The sequence below is a fragment of the Globicephala melas genome, chromosome 13, assembly GCF_963455315.2.
Source record: "Globicephala melas chromosome 13, mGloMel1.2, whole genome shotgun sequence".
In the NCBI taxonomy this organism is placed as follows: Eukaryota; Metazoa; Chordata; class Mammalia; order Artiodactyla; family Delphinidae; genus Globicephala; species Globicephala melas.
In genome coordinates, this window is record NC_083326.1 from 63,191,375 (window position 1) to 63,215,035 (window position 23,661).

General features: G+C 48.2%; 1 protein-coding gene across 5 annotated transcripts in view; it reads left to right on the forward strand.

The window, feature by feature from the left end:
• The first annotated feature begins 1,772 nt into the window (after positions 1-1,772).
• The window catches only part of SLC25A1 (solute carrier family 25 member 1), a 34,048-nt gene continuing 12,159 nt past the window's right edge, over positions 1,773-23,661 (forward strand). For 2 of the 5 annotated variants that reach the window (XM_070047003.1, XM_030836387.2), the window contains exons 1-2: positions 4,306-4,421; positions 9,721-9,902. The gene's annotated coding sequence lies outside the window, so the exon portion shown is untranslated. Of the gene's footprint in view, positions 1,974-4,305; positions 4,422-5,584; positions 6,334-9,720; positions 9,903-23,661 lie in introns of those variants that run through there. The other 3 variants (XM_060310721.1, XM_060310723.1, XM_070047004.1) reach the window with 3 other exon arrangements.

Sequence of the window (23,661 nt, forward strand, 5' to 3'; positions counted from 1 at the left end):
CTTACACACTATAGTTTTCATATATTTTAATTCTGATTTTTTTTTTTTTTTTTTTTTTTTTTGCGGTACGCAGGCCTCTCACTGTCGTGGCCTCTCCCATTGCGGAGCAGAGACTCCGGACGCGCAGGCTCAGCAGCCATGGCTCACGGGCCCAGCCACTCCGCAGCATGTGGGATCTTCCCGGACCGGGGCATGAACCCATGTCCCCTGCATCAGCAGGCGGACTCTTAACCACTGCACCACCAGGGAAGCCCTGATATGTTTTTAATCCTTGAAGGCATTGTTATTTTTGTGTTACACAGTCGACTTTCATTTAGATTTACCAACACACTCTTCTTGTTGAATTTTATTCTTCCTACATCTCTGATCTTCCAATTAGAAATCATTTTATTTTTGTCTAAAGAAAATCCATTAGTATTTCCTTTGGTTAAAGTCTACCAGTAATGGATTTTCTCAGATCTCATTTGTCTGCAAATGTCATAATTTCCCTTTCATTCCTAAAGGAATTTTTTGCTGGATATAAAATCTAGGTTAGCAGTTATTTTACTTTCCCACTTTGAAGATATGATTCTTCTGTGTTCTGGCTTCTATAGTTTGAGAAGTCAGTTCTCAGTTTAATTATTGCTTCTTAGAAAGTGATTTTTTTTTCAGTATGGCTGCTTTTAAGATTTTTTTTTAAGTTTTCAGCAGTTTTACTATGATATGCCTAAGTGTGGTTTGTTTTTTATGAATTATGAATGAAATCTGTAAGGCTTCTGGAACCTGAAGCTTGACGTATTCCATCAATTTTAAGAAGACTTCAAGCCTTTATCTCTTCAGACACTGCTTCTGCCTATTCTCTCCACTTCTAGGACCCCAATTCCATGAAGGTCAGGCTGTCTTACTGTATTATGTATCTTCTACCCTCTTCTCTCTGTGCTTCAGTTTGGGTATATTCTTCTGACCTAACTCCACCTTCATTACTTGTCTCTTTCAGCTGTGTGTAACCTACCAACAACACTATCCATTGAATTTTCAGTTTCAGTTACATTTTTCAGTTCTAGAACGTCCAGTTGGTTCTTCTTTCATAGTTTGCAGGTCAGTGATAAGGTTCTCAATCTTGTCTTTCATCCTCTTACCATATAAAGCATAGCCCTTTAAGTCTTTGTAAAAAGTCTGTTATCTGGACCCGCTGCAGGTTTGTTACTCTTCGTTTACAGTCATTTATCTTCTCTCCTTGGACATCTGCTTATTCCTGACTGAATGCTGATCACTGCACATGAACAACTGTAGAAATAATTTGAACTCTATCATGAGGTACTCTCTCTCCCGAGAGAACCTATATTTGCCGCTGGCAAGGACTGACATTATTTGAACGGAGTCCCAAACAACCTGGGGTCCAAAATACCACATGAGGGTACCTCCGTGGTGGTTCCCAGACTCCAAACCTTGTCCTCCCAGGGCTGCGAGGGTGTTAAAGGTGCTGCTTCCCTCTTGGCCCTGCTCTGGAACTGGCTAACGCCCCTCAGGAGAAGCATCCCTGATACCCGGATAACCTTGCTCACTTCCTCTGTTTCCTGGATGTTGGCCCAGTTGTCAGTCACCGCCTTGTTGGTTCTCTGCTGCTTTCCGGAAACGGAAGTTCTCCAGGGACGGTTTAATTTCACGTATTGGAAAGCCCGCGAGAACTTGGATTTGGCTATGACACGTTTTCTGTGCCCGTTATCGTCTTCTGTTTTTCAGCTCTCCCTTCCTTCCCCCTTCCATAAACGGCCATGTGGTGCTGGGGCTGAGGCTCTGAAACCCGCTGGCAGATGTACAGTCGGCCTCCGCCTAGGGGCGCTGGAAGGCGCCTGCGGGCTCTGATCCCAGAGGCATCGCCCCAGCCCCACCTCTTCACCAGGCAGAGCAGTCTTCCCGCCCAAGAGGCTGAAGCCAGGCTGCAGTTTCTCCAAGACTTGCAGAACCAGCCTCAACGCACCTCCTCCTCCGAGGTCTGTATCCCAGCCTCTGGGGACCCCTCCTCTAGGATTGGAAACTCTGGCCCCAGCCGTCCACCTCCTCCCCCCAGGGGCTGAGTTCCAGCTCTGCAGACCCTTCTTCAAAGATGCAATGTTTCCAGGTTCTTCCCATTCACCCCGAGCTCTGGGGGCATGGCCCTTCCTACACCTGCCCCTCCACCACCACCTGGGTTCTGGTCCTACCCTTCCAGCTCTCCCTTACCTCTTGTTTACATTGTGTTCCCTCTGTTCAAGCAGCTGGTGTGGTTTCTGTCACCGGGCTGGATTCTGACGGACAGAATTCCCAACCTTCCCTCCTCTAGTCTCATTTTATTCACTGACAACAACATGATTAGATATTTTGGACCCACTTAGAATGTTACGCCAAGGCTTTACTATACTGTTACATTTTGCATTTCTAGAATGTCTATTTGGTTCTTTTTCAAATCTGCTTGGTCATTCTTTACAGTTTCTTTCCCACGTGTATTTTTAAGTTTGCCATTTAGCTCTTTAAATACATTAAATATAGTAATTTAAAGTCTGTGATGAGTTCATTTTCTCACCCTCTGTGACAGTATCTGTCTCTTGGTTTTCCTTGTTCTTTCTTGTGGTGACTTGTTTCCTTGAGTGTTTTTTTTAAATTTTATTATTATTTTTTAACATGAGCTTATTTTCCTTAGAGTTTTATTTGTAGGATGGAGGTCTGCAAGAATAACTGTAGGATAGCTACAATTTGCCTTTTGCTTATGAGTGAAGTTAGGTTCTTATTTTTCATGTTTAAGAATCAGTCGTATTTCTTTTCTATGCATTATTTTTTCATGTTTTTGACCATTTTTCTATTTGGTTGTTGATCTTATTGAGTTGTGGGAGCTCATCATTTCTATTGTGAAGATGGGAAATCATCACAAAGGATTTAAAGATTTTTTTCAGGATTACTTGGCAAGTTACCAGCAGTGAGGTTATTAGAATCCTTTTCAAATCAGACGTTTAGTTCCTTTACACGGAAAGACACTGGGCGAGGTCCTGACTTATTAACAATCCTGTCATTTTGCTTAACTACAATTTTCCTAAAATTCCTTTCTTCTAGGTTGTACATTTTTAGTTTTGATCTCCAAAAGCCCTGGGGGTGGGAGGAGGGGTGGGGTGGGGGGAAGGGTGGGGATTTAGGGAATGAAATACTACAAATACTAAAGACTTTATATAGTGTTCGGGGTGAAGGGTGCTTGGGATCATAGGCATTACTGCCAAAATAGAGAGATTTGGGAAATGTAGTACTACCCACAGTCAGAGTCCATATTGTTAGCTGATGAGGCTGCAGACGTGGAACCTGCAGTCTGCAGAGGTCTCGGCTAACACTGGAAAGAGATTTAATTTGAAAGTGAATAGTCTGTTTTCTTCTTTAACATATTTTTGGCTGCTAGATTGTGAAGCTGTTGTGCAAATAATTGCACCATCACTGTGTTATTCACGGTGTCCTATTCATTTCTTAAAATTACCGGGGAGCAAGGCGGAGCGCAGAGGAGATCGGTTACCCCGAGCGTGGGAACGCAGACAGCTCAGGCCTTCCCTTTCCTGACGAACATCTTGTATGCAGCCGAGCCACCTGTGTGCAAAACACCTTCAAAAGGTGCCTCGGGAAACAATGACCGCTGGGCGAACCAGGTGTGCTTTCCGTGCCGGACCTGCCACTACAGATGTGCAGCCACCGGCCACCCAGGTGACCGTCGCGCCTTCGGTGGCCCACCTGCTGCTTTGCGACCTCTCAGCTCTCCGCACCGATGTTCTGACCCAACAGTGTTCAGAAATGTTTACATGCAAAGCCAGGAAATATGTTTAGGAGCGCCTTGCATGTAAACACATCACACGTAATTCCGAGACTCCTTTCTTGGTGTTTTTGGCCCATCTGTGCTTGAATTTTAAAAATGCCCCTGAACTCAACTGTCCAGACCTTCCCCCTCTGCCCTTTCTCTGCACATGGAGGGCTCAAGGGAAGGGCGCCGGAACTGGGCTTCTCCCGCATGGAACCCCGTCACTCGGGGAACTTGCTGAGTGCAGCCCGTGCCTAGTCTGTCCGCGCGCACCTGACCTGGGCACGGCCAGGAGTCGGCCCGAGACCCCTTCACCTTCCCGCGCACACCTGCCGGGGGTCAACCCGGGACCCCTTCACCTTCCCTGGGCACCGGCGGGGCAGCGCAGACTCGTTCCTGCTCGGGGGACTGAGAGGACCGGCAGCCACACCCGGGATTATTTTTCGCAGACCCCCCCGCCCCCACCCCGGGCGGCCGGCGGAGGGAGCGCGGGCGGAGGGAGCGCGGGAAGAGTCGTCGCGGCGTGCTCCAATCAGTGCGCATGCGCGCCCCAATTAGTACGCATGCGCGTCTCCGGTGGGGGCTCCGTCCCTCCCTGTCCGCCGGCTTGTGCGCTTCTCTCAGGACCTTCCAGGTGAGATCCGGGAGCTGCGCGGGGATGGGTCGCGCTCGGTCCTTCGGCCGCGTCCCAGCCGCCTGAGGGTCCCAGAGGGCACCGCCGACCCCAGACCCCAGCCCGGTGCGGTGGGGGCGCGGGTGCCGCGCGTGCGGGCCGCCCGGCGTTCGCGGGCTAGAAAACCCCCGGGGCTCAGACTTGGACGCGGGCGGAGGACGAAGGTCCGACCACATGTCGCCTCCCGGTGCGCGGACAGCGGGGGCTGCTCGGCCCTCGGGCCCGAGTGTCCTTCCTGGGCTTCGCGCTCCTCCCTGGGTGGGGGCGGCGCCGACTCTGTCCCTGGGTTTCGTTCTCCGGCCTTGCACCGGGTCCCTGCCCAGCACCCGGGCAGAGGCGTTTTCCCAGAGGACAGCCGTCCGCTTCAAGTCCCTTGGTGAGCGGCCCCGTCGCCCCGGGGTGAGGATGCGGGGCCCCGGGAAGACCCTCTCGCCGCCCCCCCACATGTCCTCCAGCACCTTCTCTGCAGCCCCCACGCTAGCCCGTGAGCCTCGGCACGTGCTGCTGCCTCTTTGCAAAACACGCTCCCCCCTCGCCCCCTCTTTCCCCGCCACCAGCTGCTTAGCCTCTGGTTTCTGCTCAGACGACGCCCCCGCCCCAGGCCGGCCCTGACCTTCAGGGTGAGGGGCCCCCTCTCCGCGCCCGTGCTCTGGGGGCTTCCCTGAGGACGCCCCATCCCGTAGTGTGGTCGCTGCTCTCCCTCGGGCCTGCGAGCACAGGAACCCACTGCCCGGGGCCAAGCAGGCCCTCAGATCCGTGAAGGAGTGAAAGCGATTTCCTAATAAGATGTTTGGATAGTCGGTGACCGATCAGGTATCACGAGGACTGTCTGGTGACGCGGTTCGTGGGCTTTTCCGGGCCCCCAGCTTGCTCCCCTGGGGCCCTTCACCCCACCTGATCGTTCCCCAGACCAAAAATCCTTTAAGAGAGTGGACATCGGTTCTCCAGTTGTACAATATTAGGAAGTGGAGGATGTAGACTTGTGACTATAAAATATCAGTTCTATTCATTTAAACTGTGTTTCCTCTAGATCTTGGTTTCTGTGTCACCTATAGAAAAATAATTCTAGATACTTTACAGGTGATATAATTGTAACAATATTTTTTTTCTGTTTTTAAATTTAGTTTGTTCCACATGATTTTCCCCAGAGGAAAAACAATACTTTTATAACGGTCGGTGGGGAAACAAATACATGTGCAGGAACCGTTACTCTATGGTCAGCTTCTCCAGAGCGCAGTGGGCAGAGGCCACACGTGTTACGTCTCTTGCATCCTAATAAGGTGTTCCCTCCACTTGGGTTTCAGACAGTGGCGAGTTATTTTGCTTTATTTATCCTGTCACCCTAGTTTGGAGGGGCGGACTGGTGCTGCAGAAACATTTCTCGTAAGTACTATCTGAACTTAAAACAAAATCAGATACCTGAGTTTGAAGGCGGTTGCTGTTTGTGATATCCGAGAACGGCAAAAAAACTGAAGGGCTAAGAACTGGGTATGCCTTGATTCACAAGAAGACTGGCTGGACCGTTCAGTGGCAGAAAATTTCTGTTCAGCGCTCCAAGAATTCTCTCCCGGCTGAGTCAGGAAGCAGCTGCTGGTGTGTGAGTTTTGAAACGTGGCACAGATCCCCCACAGAGGCATACAGACTGGTCCCTCAGGGTCTGATATTGGAGCTCAGAGGTGATGCTCTTAACAGACGCGGACTTGACCAAGGGAACCCGTGTAAGTTTCAGGAGCCCGACAGTCTCTGGTCTTGATTAGCGCCTCTGGGCGCGGCTGGGACTTCACAGCACCCGGCGGGGCCACCTCGGGTGGAAATCCGAGTCTCTGCGCTGTGGCGTTGCCTCCAGAGGAAGCTGAGAACCAGTCTTCTAGAGGTTAGTCATTATTCATAGTTAGAGAGGTTGATGTTCGAAGCCTTTTTCACATGGGGTCTGAGCTTGAACTGAAGACGTTGAGCATCCAAGTGTGCTGGCAGGGCTCTGGGGAGGACATGTCTGCCCAGAACACGCTTGGTTTATGTTGCTGCCTCGCTTTTCAGATTCTTTTTCTTTTTCTTTTATTTATTTATTTATTATATAGCAGGTTCTTATTAGTTATTTTATACATACCAGTGTATATATGTCAATCCCAGTCTCCCAATTCATCCCACCACCCCACCCCACCCCGCACTTTCCCCCCTTGGTGTCCATACGTTTGTTCTCTCCATCTGTGTCTCTATTTCTGCCACTTTTCAGATTCTAAGACGCACAACAGTGGGTTTACTGTGTCCTAGAATTGTTGTTCTACGTTTATATGAAGCTTTTTGTAAGGTCTTGTGTAAGCTGTTAAATTTTACCTGTTGGCGGACTGATTGTCCTTATACTGGAGGTAGACGCTGGGCTGATCATTTGCGTCTGACTTTCTTGTTTACAAAGTGAGTGTGTGGCAGGTGAGTGACCGAGTATCAGATGGATTAGAGTCGGGCATCTTTGGAAAAACAATTTTAAATGTTCAAGATCCCCAAACCGCACATGCTTCCCAGTGCTCTTTGAGTTTTGTTGGGTCGGTGGAGGTGTCATGTCCCACGTGATCTTAGCCAAGCTTCCCCAGGCTCCTCAGCGTCCTGTAGCTGGGGCAGAAGTATTTGGAACAGACTTTAAAGTAATATGTGTGCATGGAAGAATTGTCCCAAATAAAAAGTATGAATGGAAACTGTGCAACCAGGGGGGTCTCTCTCCCCATCAGAAACGGTTAAGGAAAGCATTATATTTTCAAAAAAATGATTAAAAGAATTACAGTAAAAATATTCTCCTGGCCTTTGCTTTTGTAACTTAACACGGTTTGAAGATTTCTTTTGAAATCACATATTGTACTGGGACTTCCCTGGCGGTCCAGTGGTCAAGACTCTGCACTTCCAATTCCAGGAGCGTGGATTCGATCCCTGGTCGGGGAACTAAGATCCCACATGCCGCACGGTGTGGCCAAGGGGGGGAAAAAATCACATACAGATCCCAGCATGTATTTGACAGAATTGCTTACTAACATCCCCTGTGATGGTAGTTGTTGGCTCCCTGTCACCCCGTCCTGGAAATGTGTCCTCGCCTCCCTGCTCGTCCTGATTTTTCTTTCCCTTGCTGCTTCCCCTCCTTCTCTGCTTTTAGCCTGTTCATTTTCTTCTGCCACCTCTCTTGCTGGAGGCCCGCTGCACCCTCTGTGCAGGGGAGGTGACCATCCCCCTGGGCTGGCTGAGGAATGGCGCCACGGAGCTGGGATGGCGAAGTTCAGGGGCAAAATTAGAATCCAAGCAGATCTTGACAGCCTGGGATCCAAGTAGATGACATTTAACAGGGATAAATATAGGGTCTTATGCATTGGTTTTAAAATAGAGAAAACTTACTGTGGTGTAATTTGAGAGAAGTCTGTAATGCACTAAAAATGTAACTTTTAAACTATCCTGAACTAACCTAGTCCTAAAATTTAGCTAAGTTCCAGAAAAGACCTTAGTATCACCGTTTTTTCATAGGCCCTCATTTACAGAGCTTCCTCTAACATAGGAAAAGGCTTGCTAATAAGTTTGAAATATATTTTCTTAAACTGCATATTTTCTTGACTGCCTAGAACAAGTAACCTCTCTACCAATTAATTATATAACATCCGTGTTCTGGGCCCTGGGATCGGCAGTGAGTGAGCCTGGGGAGGAGACAGACGCAGAAGGAACAGGCCCAGAGGTGACAGCCCAGGTGTTGACCCTGTGGGGCGTCTGGCTCTTTGACACGAGAAGCTAGTGTTGTCACCAGCCACTTGTGTGAGCACAGCTGCGGCCCTGCCGGCCAGACTGCGGTCCCTTCAGTAGAGCAGCCACAGGACAGTCAGATGCGCAGTTGCTTTTATGTTTTCCTCAGCGTCAGATTCGAATTTGGGTTCGTTTCATCGCAGGTCTAGAGAACCGAAATGATTGTGAGAGTGCCTTTTTTTTTTTTTAATTTTTGGCTGCACCACACAGCATGTGGGATTTAAGTTCCCCGACCAGAGATCGAACCTGTGCCCCCTGCATTGGAAGGCAGAGTCCCAACCACTGGACTGCTGGGGAGGTCCCTTGTCTACTTTTATTAACTCTGATACGGGCTGTTTAAATGTGTAGCTTGGTTACCTACCAGACTGATTATTCTGGGAATCAGAGTCCTTGGTTATTTCTACTGACTAATGGAAAACCGCATCTCGGGACTCTTTTTGCACGTGGAGTAAAACTCAGGGGTATCTGGTACTCTGTGTGGGGTTGTGCTGTGTTTAGCATCCCGGGCCCCAGCCCTCAGGGTTCTCGAGTCGTTGGAGTTAAAGTTGTCCCTGCCTGTCTCCAGAGACTGCAGGATCCCACCCGGCTAGAACCACCGTCTTCATTTGTTCTGGTTCTAATGGTCTCTGGCTAATTTTTGCGTCCATGGTTCCCAGATGTTAAGACACCATCTTATGTTTGTGAGGTACTGGACTTTTCCCACTGCCACGAATGTGTGTATAAGCTCTTACGTGAGGAACTGGACTCAAATCACTAATTTTTTTAATATATGTATTTTTTAATTTATTTATTTTATTATTTTTGGCTGCGTTGGGTCTTTGTTGCTGCGTGCGGGCTTTCTCTAGTTGCGTTGAGCGGGGGATACTCTTCCTTGCGGTGCACGGGCTTCTCATTGTGGTGGCTTCTCTTGTTGCAGAACACAGGCTCTAGGCGCCTGGGCTTCAGTAGTTGTGGCTCGCGGGCTCTAGAGCGCAGGCTCAGTAGTTGTGGCGCACAGGCTTAGTTGCTCTGACGCATGTGGGATCATCCCAGACCTGGACTTGAACCATGTCACCTGCATTGGCAGGCGGATTCTTAACCACTGCACCACCAGGGAAGCCCCAAGGAAGTAGATTTAGACATTGTGACATGCAGGGGAATGCTTTAAGCAAAAGCTCTTGGGAGGGTCTTTGTTATTGCTTCCTTTGGGGAAGCCAGTTTCTGGGCCCGTCCCCAAGGCCTCCTTCCCTCCGGCTCGCCATGGTCATGACCGGGCTCCTCCCTACTGCTGTCATCCTTACTCCTGTGCGTTCCCGTGTGTTCAGCCCCTCAGGGTTGCGGGCTCCTGGAAGCCTGTTGCTGCTGTGCTGGCTGTACCTGTTAAAGGCATAGAGACGCATGTTCTCATTGGCCTCCAGTAGTCACTTGCTGTGATCCCTTATCTGGTCTAGATCTGATCTGTTTCAGAGAGGAAAAACTTACTTTAATCAAATGCTTCTTTTCTGTTTAGCTCCAAAACCTGGGACTTAATCCAGCTGACGCTGGCTTCAGCATACTGACCATGGGACCTGGCAGGATTCCATGTGCCCAGGACGAGCCGGCAGAGGTGGTGAACGCTGGCATGAGTGACCCACGGCACCTGCTGCACGGCCAGTCTGCAGACAGAGCCACCGTGCATCCAGCCTCTGGAAGGTACTCCTGACAGATGTTCAGAAAGTCATTTACCTCACTGCTTTGTTACCTTTTATATTGAACAAGCGTCACACACTCACAGCAAAGTGTCATCAATAGCATTAAACTCAAGAAGTTTTAGCAGAAGCTGTGTCTTGCGCGTCCTGTTCAGTAAGAGGCCCTGAGCTTGGGTGCCCTCACCCCTACGTCCAGATGCATGCGAGGGAGGGAGCGCCATGCCTCGCCCTGCAGGCACTCTTGACCTCAGAGGGGAAGGTTGGGTGATGGGGGGGAGGGAGGTTGTCCAGGCAGCTTGGAGTGTGCATCCAGATCCTGCTTCACTTGGGAAATGTGCCAATGACGGGGCCGTCAGGCATTAGTAGAATTTCACTTCCCTGGACTTGGGGTCTCAGGTGCTTGAAATCTAGTTAACTCTGAGGACATAGAATCTTTCCCTACTGCCAGGATTCAGGAACTGAAAGGATTATGTATATACTGGGCTTGCTAGTGTTTTACGTGAAACCTTTATCCTTACTTTGAAAAGTGAAAGCACTTTCTGGACCTAAAATTTGTGAAGGCCAAATATTAGCTTTGCGTTGCTTCTATTTTTTTACAGAAAGAGGGTCTACTTGGTCATTTCAGTAGGTAGAGGGACATCTGGAAGTGAAGACCTTTCTGTTCAAAAAGAAATAGCTGAATAACTTTTATTTGAAATGATCTTTTGTCTGTTATCAGCTCTATTTCTTGTCACTATTTTTTTGAACATGTAGTGTAAGCATTGTAAACTGTTTTAAGTTTAATTGAAGTTATTAAACTTCCTGAACTCTTAATGATACTTTTGGCTCCTCTGCGTTTTCTGTTTTTACAGTATTGTCGAGAGACCCTGTCTAGTGTGCTGTTTGCTGCTTGGTGTGCTCCACGGGTCTCGCGATGCCCAGCCTGTTGGTCTCCTGGGCCCTTTAACATGTGGCTCTCCTGGGGTGTGGGCATGGGGGCAGAGAGAACACGGCATCTGCATGTTGTCCGTCCCTCCAGCCAGAGACCACCAGGAGCACCATGGAGGGTGGGCCTGGGTAGGAGGGTGTTAAGAAGAAGCTTTGATGGGATCTGGGCTTCCGTTGGGTAGTCTGGGGGACAGTCTAAGGAAGCCAGAGTTTGCTGTAGCTTGGACGCTGTCAGAGAGGGGAGTGATTCTCTGATTGGGCATCTCAGGAACCCTCCCTATGGCGGTGGTGGGGTGCGGTGGGGGCAGACTGGAGAGTGTGAAGCTGGGATGGGTGAAGAGACAGCAGCCACTCATTTTAGCCAAGCGGGGGCTCTTTGTGTTTCAGGGGAGGCACAGTGACTTGGTTGTCATCTGTGCTTGGATCATGCCCTGAAGTGGGCTTCCCATCTCACTGCATCTCGGTCCCCGGGGGCTCTGTGAGTAGCTCCCATTCTGGGAGGGCAGCGTGGCCCGCCTCCAGCTGCCCGGCTGCTCCTCTTCTCTCCGTGTTCACATGAGCTGCTGCAGCTGGAACCACGTGCGGCGCTGTTTTCTTTTTCTTTTCTTTTTTTTTTTTTGCTGTTTTCTTTTGCACAAGGAAGCGTGAGGCGGTAGGACCAATATGATGTCATTTTAAGGCTTTTCTCCTGTTCTTACTGCAACCCTGTGGCCACAGGAGGATCCTGGACCCTGTAGTACATGTTGCTGGCAAATGGAGGCCACACCAAAGTGAGCAAAGTTGTCTTTAAAAAAGTATTTTTTTAAATACAAGGTAGCATTACACAGGTAACTGAATTACACTGTTACTGTTTCACAAGCCCGGGCTGTTCCATGGGGGCTGGTGTGAACTTGTGGGGGTGGGGGTCTGAGCCTGGACGATCACGGGCGCCCATGTTGGCTGAGGGCTCGTGGGGGAACAAGGTTCTTTCTTGTTTTCGGCAACGCCACGCTGCATGCAGGATCTTAGTTCCCCGACTAGGGATCGAACCCACGTCCCCTGCTGTGGAAGCACGGAGCCCTAACCACTAGACGGCCGGGGAAGTCCATCGGGCTCTTGTTTAAAAGCTCTGCTTTGCAGCCCGCTCCCACCTGGTTGAGAGTTCCTTCTGGAGCCGTCCGAGCAGACTCGCTCACCCTGGGCCCTTCAGACCGTCCACTGATGGATTCTTGGTGGATATTTTCAGAGATGCATTTTCACCCTTGACCCAAAGAGCCTGAAGTCGGGTAGAATCCCTCACTGCTGCTGTTTTCATGGAATATTAATACTCTGCCTGCGGGATCAGCAGACTTAGACCCCAAGCTAAGGGTGGTTTTTATATTTTTAGAGTTGTAAACACAAAACATGAATGTGTGACTGGGGTCTTCGTGCCCCTAGTTTGTGACTTTGTATCACGGCCCAAGTGTGATATTCCTGCTGTTATTAGGAAACACTGTCCTCTGAGCATTCGTGTGTGCTTCTCTTCACAAATGTTACCTCTTTCCCTTCATTTTTAGAGGCACGTGGGGTGCAGGCTGCTGCCAGCCAAGCAGGTGGCCGGGCTCAGGTGGGCGCGCAGGGCAGTGGATGGCGCCCCCTTGTGGCGGGACCCCTTCACCGCCAGGACCTCAGTCCTGAGGTTGATTCCCAAAGGGGTTTGGTCCTTGTTTTGTTTTTTGTTGTGATGCTAGATAGTTTGTACTGCATGTAAAACAAGTTATTTTTAGCCAGTCTGAGGACAGCTTGACCAGGTTTCCAGCTGGAGGATGTTTCCCCTGAGCCTGGGCTGTTTGACCCCAGAAGGCAGCCCTATCCTGGAGTTGCACTTGCAGCCCAGCCTTTGTTTCTGTGTCTGACTACTTTATGCAGGTGGAATTTAAAGGCCATAAAATTGCTTTATTCTTTTTTTCTTTTTTTAAATGACTGCCACACCCTGGGCATCACACCACAGAAGTGATTTTTTTAAATTAATCTATTTATTTATTTATTTATGTTAGTCTGTGTTGCATCTTCGTTGCTGTGCACGGGCTTTCTCTAGTTGCAGCGTGCAGGCTTCTCATTGCAGTGGCTTCTCTCATTGTGGAGCATAGGTTCTAGGTGCACGGGCTTCAGTAGTTGTGGCACATGGGCTCAATAGTTGTGGCTCGCAGGCTCTAGAGCACAGGCTCAGTAGTTGTGGTGCACCGGCTTAGTTGCACCGTGGCATGTGGGATCTTCCTGGACCAGGGATCGAACCTGTGTCCCCTGGATTGGCAGGCAGATTCTTAACCACTGCGCCACCAGGGAAGTCCTTCAACATATTTTCTAACGTGAGTATAAATACTGACACACTTTTACACTCTTCTGAGAAGGAGGTAATGCCTAGGAGGCTCTTGTCAATATTTAGAAGTTAACGTGGTTAATTACTACTCGAGACATTTTCTTTTTCCTCTTAATCAGATTCGCTGTAAGTAGTACATCTTAAAGTAATAGAAAGATACAGAATTAAGAGTGTAGAACCTGTCTTTCTAATTTTTAATTTATCTTTCTCTAATCTCCCTCACATTAAATACTAGCTGGGAAGACGCTTCAGATCCTTAATATTGAGACAAAGAGTAAAGCGAAGTCTCAGACAATGGTGGAAAGGGGGATTTATGGAAATGGGTCTTTGCGAGCACCATTGCCCTGGTGACAGAGACCACAGTCTACCCCGGAGCATGAGGTGACTCCGAGCCCACCAAGATGTTGGATGGACACGCCGGTCTCATGGGGCACTGGGCCATCCACTGCCGTATGGGTGAATACCCAGAGGGACTGCTCCTCTTGGCATCTCGGCCCGGGTGAGCTTTGGCTGCCTTCAGGGCCTGGCCTAACAGACCATCAAGGCCTAATATTTAAGTTGATGTAGGTGTAAGGCAGGAGAAGTAGGTCCCAGACTGAAAGAAGTAGAGGTTACAAAGAAATCCAAACTTTGGATCATATAGGTATTTATTTATTTATTTAATATTTATTTATTTGGTTACACTGGGTCTTAGTTGTAGCAGGCGGGCTCCTTAGTTATGGCTCCAGGGCTCCTTAGTTGCAGCTCATGGACTCCTTAGTTGTGGAATGCAAACTCTTAGTTGCGGCATGCACATGGGATCTAGTTCTCTGACCAGGGATGGAACCCGGGCCCCCTGCATTGGGAGCATGGAGTCTTATCCACTGCGCCACCAGGGAAGTCCCGGATCATATAAGTATTTAAATGCAACTTTGCCTCATCAGCTATTGTATCCCATCAGGTTACTAATACTAAATCTATAAATTATTTCTGGCACAGTTTTAAGAAGTGAATTGTTGAGGATTTTTAGTAGAACTACTTAGAACCTATAAGTTTATAGGATGAAGTTTGGGGGTCTCTATTTTAAGAGTTTTAGTGGAATGTTGCTAACCCATGTCCTTTTATAATGAAAACAGCAACTGTCTGCCACGGTTTCTTTTTTCATTCCTAATCCAGTCCTCAGATATTAGACAACCGTAGGGTGTTTGGTCTTAGATTGTTATTAGCCAATCTGGGCCATTGATCGGTCTTCCATAGCCCAGTAGAGAAGGTGGGGCTGCAGGATTTTAGTACTTAGCCAACTGTCAGACATTTGAAGAGAGTGCTGCGGGGGTGTCAGATGATACCCTAAGTCAGGGAGGGCCCACAGTAGAGGGGGCCTTAAAGCTGCATTTGGCCAGCTGTAAAAGTTCACTTTGAGAGGAAAATGTGTGAAAAGGCATGGAACTGGAAGAGTGTTGCTCCTTCTGGGAGGTTGTGGTCCTCCACTATGACTGTACCTGTAGGGAGTATAAGAAGCAGCTAGCGGGCAAAGCAGGAGAGATGGGGGTGCTCTGTCCTGCAGGCAGTGGGGATTCTGCTGCAGTTTCTAAAGTGAGAGTCCCGTGATTCATCCTCCCTCTTGCAGTGGGTGATGTTGAGATGGGCCACTGTGAGACTGGAGGCCGAGAGGCTAGTTGACGGGCAGATATCAGAATAAAGCCACGCAGCATGATGTGGGGCAGAGACTGAAGGAGAGAGGTGAGGAGTGAACAGAGATGGAAGGAATACTTCTCTCTACCTTGGGAGTCTCTGTGTGCTTTAGCTGAAGGTGGTGGTGTTGCAGATGAACAGGAGAGGCGAGACTTCAGATTTTAGAGGTGAAGTGGCTAGGACTTGGTGCTGGGCTGGGCGTCTGCTGTCGGGGAGAGGAGAGTGAGATGGTGGCCTGGCGTTTGCCTCAGAAGAGTTGGGGTACCTGGGGTCTAACCCTTCATCTGTGATGTACGGACAAGTTTTTCTTCCTGGGTGACCTGGGGGTTCTTTGATGTAATTTAAGGGATTTACTTAGAGTCACAGAACCTTCCAGTGAGAGGTCCTATAGCCTCAGTTATTTCTGGTTGTCGAGGCTGAGGGTGAAGCTGGAGTGGCAGCGTATTTGTGGGAAACCTCACATCATATCTGAGATAATGGACATTCCCATTGCTCCTACCCATGAAATGACATGTCAGGGATTGTTTGGGTCTGATTGCCAAGGCTTACGTGAAAGGAATAATTTTATACCAGGACATTTTCTATGGTGCATCATCTATTACCTTGAATTACTATCTACCCTTGGCTTCCCTCTGAAAGGATTTGGATGTTGCTGGCCCTTATGATGGGCAGAGGGTGCAAAAAAATTAAAAAGCGGTTGTGGAATGAGATGTTCATAGGGGGGCTTTCAAAAGCTTCAGCATATTTTGGGGAATCTAGAAGGCCTTGTGCATGCACAGGGCTGTGCACACGTCCAAGAGAGAACTGACAAGGCCCTGAGCTCTCACCTCTGGCTGACCTCGAGGCTATGCACAAGGAAGAAGTGTAGGCTGGAGGCCAAGGCAAAATTGGAAACTGCCTTCCAGGGCACTGAAGACATGTTTCAGCACACGCAGAGCCTCTCAGTAAAGGCTGAGATTCAAGGCATTTAAGTAATCTCTTTCAGCTCATTAACTGGCCACTAAGCTAATTGAGTAGAGACTTAACTGACCACATATGACAAATAACACAAACTTTACAAAATTAGTTCAAGAAATTTGCTAAACCAGCAAACAGCAGCAATAAGCTCAGGTAAGGCAGGGAGTGTCTGATTTCCAGAGTTGTCACATCATAGCATTTAAAATGTCTAGTTTTTCAGGAAAAAAAATTACAAAATATGCAAAGAAGCAAAGCATATTCAGGGGAAAAAAAGCAGTCAGTAGAAACTGTTCTGAGGAAGCCCAGACATTAGAGTTACTTTTTAAAAGACTTTAAATCAGGGGACTTCCCTGACGGTCCAGTGGTTAAGACTCCACGCTCCCAATGCAGGGGGCATGGATTCAATCCCTGGTTGGGGAACTAAGATCCCGCATGCCACATGGCGTGGCCAAACAAACAAACAAAAAAAGACGAAATCAGCTATTTTAAATATGTTTAAATAACTAATGGAAACCATATCTAAAAAACTAAAGTATGAGACCAACTTCTCACCACATAGATCATTAGCAATAAAGAACTAGGAAGTATTAAAAAAAAAAAAAAGAAAACGCCAAAGCCTCATAGATCTGTGGACCATCAAGTGGGCCAACAGACGTAATGGGAGTCCCAGACGGAAGAAAGAATATTTAAAGAAATAATGGCCAAAACGTGCCAAATTTGATTTTTAAAAAACCCACTCATGTACATAACCAGGAGGCTCAAAGAAATCCACACCCAGACATATCACAGTTAAACCATCAAAAGGCAGAGAATCATGAAAGCAGCAAAGAGAAGCAAGCCAGTCTTGTACAATGGTCTCAATAAGATGAACAACTGATTTCTCATCAGAAAGCATGGTGGGATGAGATATTCAGAGTGCTTTGAAAAAAAGACTGCCTAGTGGGAAGCAGCTGCATAGCACAGGGAGATCAGCTCGGTGCTTTGTGACCACCAAGAAGGGTGGGAGGGAGACATGAGGCAGGAGATATGGGGATATATGTATACGTTGAAAAGGCAACCTACAGAATGGGAGAAAGTATTTGCAAATCATGCATCTGATAAGAGTCTAGTGTCCAGAAAAACAGAGAGAGCTTACAACTCAGCCACAAAAAGATGTCCCAATTAAAAAATGGGCAAATGTCCCAATTAAAAAATGGGCAAAAGATGCAAAAATCCTCAATAAAATACTAGCAAACAGAATCCAACAGCACAGGGACTTCCCTGGTGGCACAGTGGTTAAGAATCTGCCTGCCAATGCAGGGGACACAGATTCGAGCCCTGGTCCAGGAAGATCCCACATGCTGTGGAGCAACTAAGCCCGTGCACCACAACTACTGAGCCTGCGCTCTAGAGCCCGTGAGCCACAACTACTCAGCCCATGTGCCACAACTACTGAAGCCTGTGTGCCTAGAGCCCGTGCTCCGCAACAAGAGAAGCCACCGCAATGAGAAGCCCGCGCACTGCAACAAAGTAGCCCCTGCTCGCCACAACTAGAGAAAGCCTGCACACAGCAACAGAGACCCAACGCAGCAAAAAATAGATAAATAGATTTATTTATGTATAAGAGTAAATATATTTACTCTTATCAGATAAATAAATAAAATTTTTTTAAAAAAGAGTCCAGCAGGGCTTCCCTGGTGGCGCAGTGGTTGAGAGTCCTCCTGCCGATGCAGGGGACACGGGTTCGTGCCCCGGTCCGGGAAGATCCCACATGCCGTGGAGCGACTGGGCCCGTGAGCCATGGCCGCTGAGCCTGCACGTCCGGAGCCTGTGTTCCACGACGGGAGAGGCCACAACAGTGAGAGGCCCGCGGACCGCAAAAATAAAAAATAAAAAAAACTACAATGAGGTATCACATCACATCGGTCAGAATGGTCATCATCAAAAAATCTACAGACAATAAATGCTGGAGAGGGTGTGGAGAAAGGGAACCCTCTTGCACTGTTGGTGGGAACGTAAATTGATACAGCCACTATGGAGAACAGTATGGAGGTTCCTTAAAAACTAAAAATAGAACTACCATATGACCCAGCAATCCCACTACGGGGCATATACCCTGAGAAAATCATAATTCAAAAAGAGTCATGTACCACAGTGTTCATTGCAGCTGTATTTACAATAGCCAGGACATGGAAGCAACCTAAGGGTCCATCGACGGATTGATAAAGAAGATGCGGCATATATATATATATACAATGGAATATTACTCAGCCGTAAAAAGGAAAGAAATTGAGTTATTTGGAGGTGGATGGACCTAGAGACTAAGTCAGAAAGAGAAAAACAAATACCATATGCTAACACATATATGGAATCTAAAGAAAAAAAATGGTTCTGATGAACCTAAGGACAGGACAGGAATAAAGACACAGATATAGAGTATGGACTTGAGGACATGGGGAGGAGGAAAGGTAAGCTGGGATGAAGTAAGAGAGTAGCACTGACATATATACACTACCAAATGTAAAATAGATAGCTAGTGGGAAACAGCCTCATAGCACAGGGAGATCAGCTCGGCGCTTTGTGTCCACCTAGAGGGTTGGGATAGGGAGTGTGGGAGGGAGACGCAAGAGGGAGGAGATAAGGGGATATATGTATATGTATAGCTGATTCACTTTGTTATACAGAAGAAACTAACACACCATTGTAAAGCAATTATACTCCGATAAAGATGTAAAAAAATAGAATAAAATTTTAAAATAAAAATTAAAAATGAGGGAAAAGACTTGAATCGACATTTATCTAAAGAAGATATACAAATAGCCAATAAGCACATGAAAAGATGGTCAACATCACTAGTCACTAGCAAATTGCAAATCAAAGTCACAATGAACTACTTCTTAGGATTGTGGTAATTTTTTAAAAATGGAAAATAAGTATTTGTGGGGATATGGAATGATTGGAACTGTTGTTAAAAAAAATCAATAGTCAATCTAAGATAGAAATGGAAACTTTTAGTCAAGCCAACCTGAGGATTATAATCCAGAGACAGTCTTTCAGAAAGGTCTGAGGACTGTTCCAAAGAGGAAAGGGAGGATGTGGAAGGACAAAACAGAAACAGACTCACAGACTTAGAAAACAAATTTATGGTTACCAAAGGGGAAAGGGGGGAGGGATAATTTAGGAGTTTGGGATTAACATATACACGCTACTATACATAAAATGGATAACCAACAAGGACCTACTATATAGCACAGGGAACTCAATATTCTGTAATAACCTAAATGGGAAAAGAATCTGACAAAAAAAAAATATATATATATATGTATGTATAGCCGAATCACTTTGCTGTACACCTGAAACTAACACAACATTGTAAATCAACTATACTCCAATATAAAAAAATTTTTAATTTTTTAATAAAAATAAATAAATAAAATAAAAATTAAAAAAGAGGAAAGAGGGGAGGCCAGTATATATGTGATTTTGGTGAAGGGATATGTGCAACCAAGCACCCAGCTTGGTAGAAGGTTATTGCTATTCTTGAGGAACACATTACCTTAGTTAATAGTTTTAGTGCTTTTCTAAGTATGGGAAGAGGCATTAAAAATTCATAAAAAATTTTCTCCTGAAAATATCTAAGTCTCTGAGGGCCAGTTCTGCCAGTTTTCCCAGAGCACAAAGTGCCTCATCGCGATCTTCACCCTGAATTCCTTTCAGGTAGGTCAGCGACTGCAGTGGTTAATGACTTGATTCTTGTAGAACTGGGTGGTGGGCAACATTCTCTCTGTTACAGTCCCTTTCCTTTCAGCCTTAATTTCAACCAAGGTTTGGGAGGCATTTCATGACGGATTTGTCCCATGGTGTTAGGAATGCTCATTCCCAGGTCAGGTGAGGATATCCTTGATAGGCCCTTCAATGTGCTGTTACCAGACTAGACCCTGTTAACTAACAGTAGCCCAAGGCCTTTGGGCCGCCTGTCCTACTAGTCCGTTATTGCCCTGTTGTTGCTTCTTCCCACATCTAGAGCTACACTATTAAAATTCCTGATCTTACAGAACTATATAATAGGTCAGTTGTTTCAGGTCTTCTAGTCATCATTATTTTTATCAGAGGCTCAGTCACACATTTGGTCATGAAAGAAACAATAATCTTGGGCTTCCCTGGTGGCGCAGTGGTTAAGAATCCGCCTGACAGAAAAAAACGCATTATATTAACGCATATATATTAACGTTATATATATAACGTTATATATATATGCGTTAATATATATTAACGCATATATGTGGATCTAGAAAAATGGTACAGATGAACCGGTTTGCAGGGCAGAAATAGAGACATAGATGTAGAGAACAAATGTATGGATACCAAGGGGGGAAGTGGCAGGGTGGGTGGTGATAGTGTGATGAATTGGGAGATTGGGATGGACATATATACACTAATATGTATAAAATAGATAACTAATAAGAACCTGCTGTATAAAAAAATAAAATAAAATTCAAATATTAAAGAAAAAAAAAAGAATCCGCCTGACAATGCAAGGGACACAGGTTCGGGCCCTGGTCCGGGAAGATCCCGCATGCCGCAGAGCAGCTAAGCCCGTGTGCCACAACTACTGAGCCTGCGCTCTAGAGCCCATGAGCCACAACTACTGAGCCCACGTGCCACAACTACTGAAGCCCGCATGCCTAGAGCCCGTGCTCTGCAGCAAGAGAAGCCACTGCAGTGAGAAATCCACGCACCGCAACGAAGAGTAGCCCCCGTTTGCCACAACTGGAGAAAGCCCGTGTGCAGCAACGAAGAGCCAACGCAGCCAAAAATAAATAAATTTATTTAAAAAAAGAAACAATAATCTTGTAAAATAGGCAGAAATATAGCTAGTGACATTAATAAGGTCATCAGTAAGTATTTAAGCTGAGAACTCCAGCCCAGTATCTCCCCAGGTCGTCTGACCAGTCTATTCTGTACCAATCGCTGTCTTCAAGGGAAATGATATAGTGGCCTTGTACATAAAGTCCACCAAAGACTTCTGCACCTACAAGGCCAGGGTTGGATCATCATGACCCCTTACAGAACTGAGAAAGGAATGTTACCTCCTAAGGAGTTACATGGCTGGCACCAGAAGGAGAAAAATTGATCTTTGTGGTTGAGCAGGTATTTCTGCCACTGGGGAGTCTGGTTCATGCTTAATGCAGATGCACAATGTTCAGTGGAGGGAAAGGAGGCGGCTCAAATGAGCAGAGAAAAAATTTTATTTAAGTGTTGCGTGTCTTGCCTTAAAATGTGAATTTTATTTCATCAGAAGCCTCGTACATTAATAGGCCTCCGTCCACGCCCCCATTCTGTTCTTGTTGCCACCGCCCAGCTATAGCAAAGCTCACGCCTGCGGTGCACTAGGCCCTCGTCACCTGGGCAGGAACAGCCCTTTGTTAGGTCCTCAGCCCCACCCACCCATCGAGGAGAACTTTCCTAAGCTCCCATTTACCTAAGGTGCCTGTAGGCTGGGACTCCAGGCCCCCCATGTTGACCAGCAGGAGCCCCTGCTCTCGCTGCGTCAGCCCCACTTCCTGCCTGGTCTCCCTCTGTTTGCCTGAATCTCTGGGGTTCGCCCTTCTCTCTGCCCAGCCGGACCCACTGTCCCCCAAGTTCACACCCGTTTCCTCCGCTTGGCCTCCCTGACCCTTGTTTTGTGTCTCCGATCCACCTCTGCTTGTGAGTTTCCGAGACTTTTTTAGTTCCGAGACTTTTTTAGCTGCGGCACCTCTCCACTCAATGAAAAGAACTTGAAGCTTTTCTGATGAGAGCAGGGGTGGCCTCTCGTCACTGTCCTTTCTCCGATTCTTGAAGAGTCTCACGTCCCCAGCACAGCCTTGAACAACTCAGGCCTTTGCCATGATAAACTGTCTTGTGGTTATGAGATCCTGTCTGCTGCCTGCCCTGGCAGCGTTTCCAGGAGAGCAGGGCGGTGGGGCTGGAAGAGTCTCCAAGATCCCAGTGGAGCCCAGAGACGGGGAGGGACCCAGCCAACGTGCTGGAACTGGCCGTCCCCAGGGGTACTGGCGCTGGGTCTTGCTGTTCTCTTGCTATTCAGTGGGTCGGTGAGTGACGCGAGCCTCTGACAGAGACTGTCTTGTTCTATCAGACGCGGTGTTAACTTCAGCCTTTCAGAGCGTGGACCTCAGGCGTGTAGTTTGAGGGCTCACCTCCCTTTCCGCCCACCTGCAGGCCCCCTGCAGCTGAAACGAACTCTTCCCCCACCTCCTCCGAGTCCCCCCTGGCCTCTCCGCACCGTCCCCACCACGGCCATGAGCACACACAGCTCCCCTCCAGCGTGGAGCCCCTGCAATGGGGGCTGGAGAAGCAGGTGCTGTGCTCCCCAAGTCACCTCTCCCAACCGAGATCTAAAGACATGGGGACTTCCCTGGTGGCGCAGTGGTTAAGAATCCGCCTGCCAATGCAGGGGACACAAGTTTAAGCCCTGGTCCGGGAAGATCCCACATGCTGCCGAGCAACTAAGCCCATGCGCCACAACTACTGAGTCTGCTCTCTAGAGCCCGCGAGCTACAACTACTGAGCCTGTGTGCCACAGCTACTGAAGCCCGCACATCTACAGCCCGTGCTCCACAACAAGGAAGCCACCGCAGTGAGAAGCCCATGCACTGCAATGAAGACTAGCCTCCGCTCGCCACAACTAGAGAAAGCTAGCCCTCGTGTTGTCACCGAGACTGGTACTCACAGCCATGCCCCACCCCCCACCCCCACCCCATCCTGGGACTGTCCTCTGAGCAGTGCTTTGGGGGCGGCCGATGCTTCAGGTCTGCAGTGGAAGCTCACTACGGAAGGTCCCCTTAAGGGAAGCAGTTTCCTGAGCTGACCTTGGGTTGGGCACCCAGTGTCCACTCAGACGGTAGAAATTCATTTTTGCCCTCAAAACAGCCAGTGTGTATTTCAAATGCTGTGAGGGTTCAGGAAGTGACAGATGGCAGGATGGCAAGAAGGAATCTACCCCGGTGGGCACCCTCTGTGCCACCGTCCCCCTCCCAGTCTGGTGCCCCCTGTACTTACCTCCGTGCTGCCCCCTCCATCCCCCAGCGGTCCTATCGGATCATTAGAGACGCCTCGGGGAGGCCCCGTGTCTCAGGGCTGAACCGCTCACGGCTGAAGCCACTCACGTCCACAGCCGGGGCTGAAGGTCAGCGGTCAGACCTCCTCAGAGCCGGCTGCTCTTTCTCGCCTACCTCCGACAAGCCCCAGAAACTTGGCCACGACAGCAGATTCCAAACTCACCAGACCTTCCCTTACAACCTGTCTTGCCCGCACCAGCCTCTACAGGCGGGGCCAGTCTTCCCATGCCCTCCTGAGCCTTCAGTCCAACCCCTCCCACTGCCGCCGCCCCTCACTTGAACATGCCTGTGTCCTGCAGCCTGAGTCCTGCTCCTCCTGGGAAACCGCCCTCCCGACTTCTCTTTGCCCACGAGTCCCCAACAGGGAGCGAGCACATGTCAGGGCTGGTATGTCCCACGCGTGTTAGATTCTGGAAATCACGGTGAACAAACATTGGACCCTGTGGCAGGAAGGACCCCTTGGAGACATAGTGGGGAGTGGCGGGCAGGGCAGAAGCAGCCACATGGCAACCCGGGGCGGGGGGTGGGTTGGCAGCGTGCTTCCGCACCGCCTCACCAGTATTTGTCTTCACTTTAAAGTCTTGATTAAACAGATTATGGTGCGTTCAAAATCCTGCTGTCAAGATTTAACTGAAAGGTGTATTTTGTAGTCCAGAAAGGCTTCCAAGGCCTGTGGTATTGTGTTAGGGCTGTGTGTGTGTTTAAACTTGGAGATGCTGTTCAGTAAATTACAGAATGTGAAATTATATTTTAATGGAATCGTAAACCCT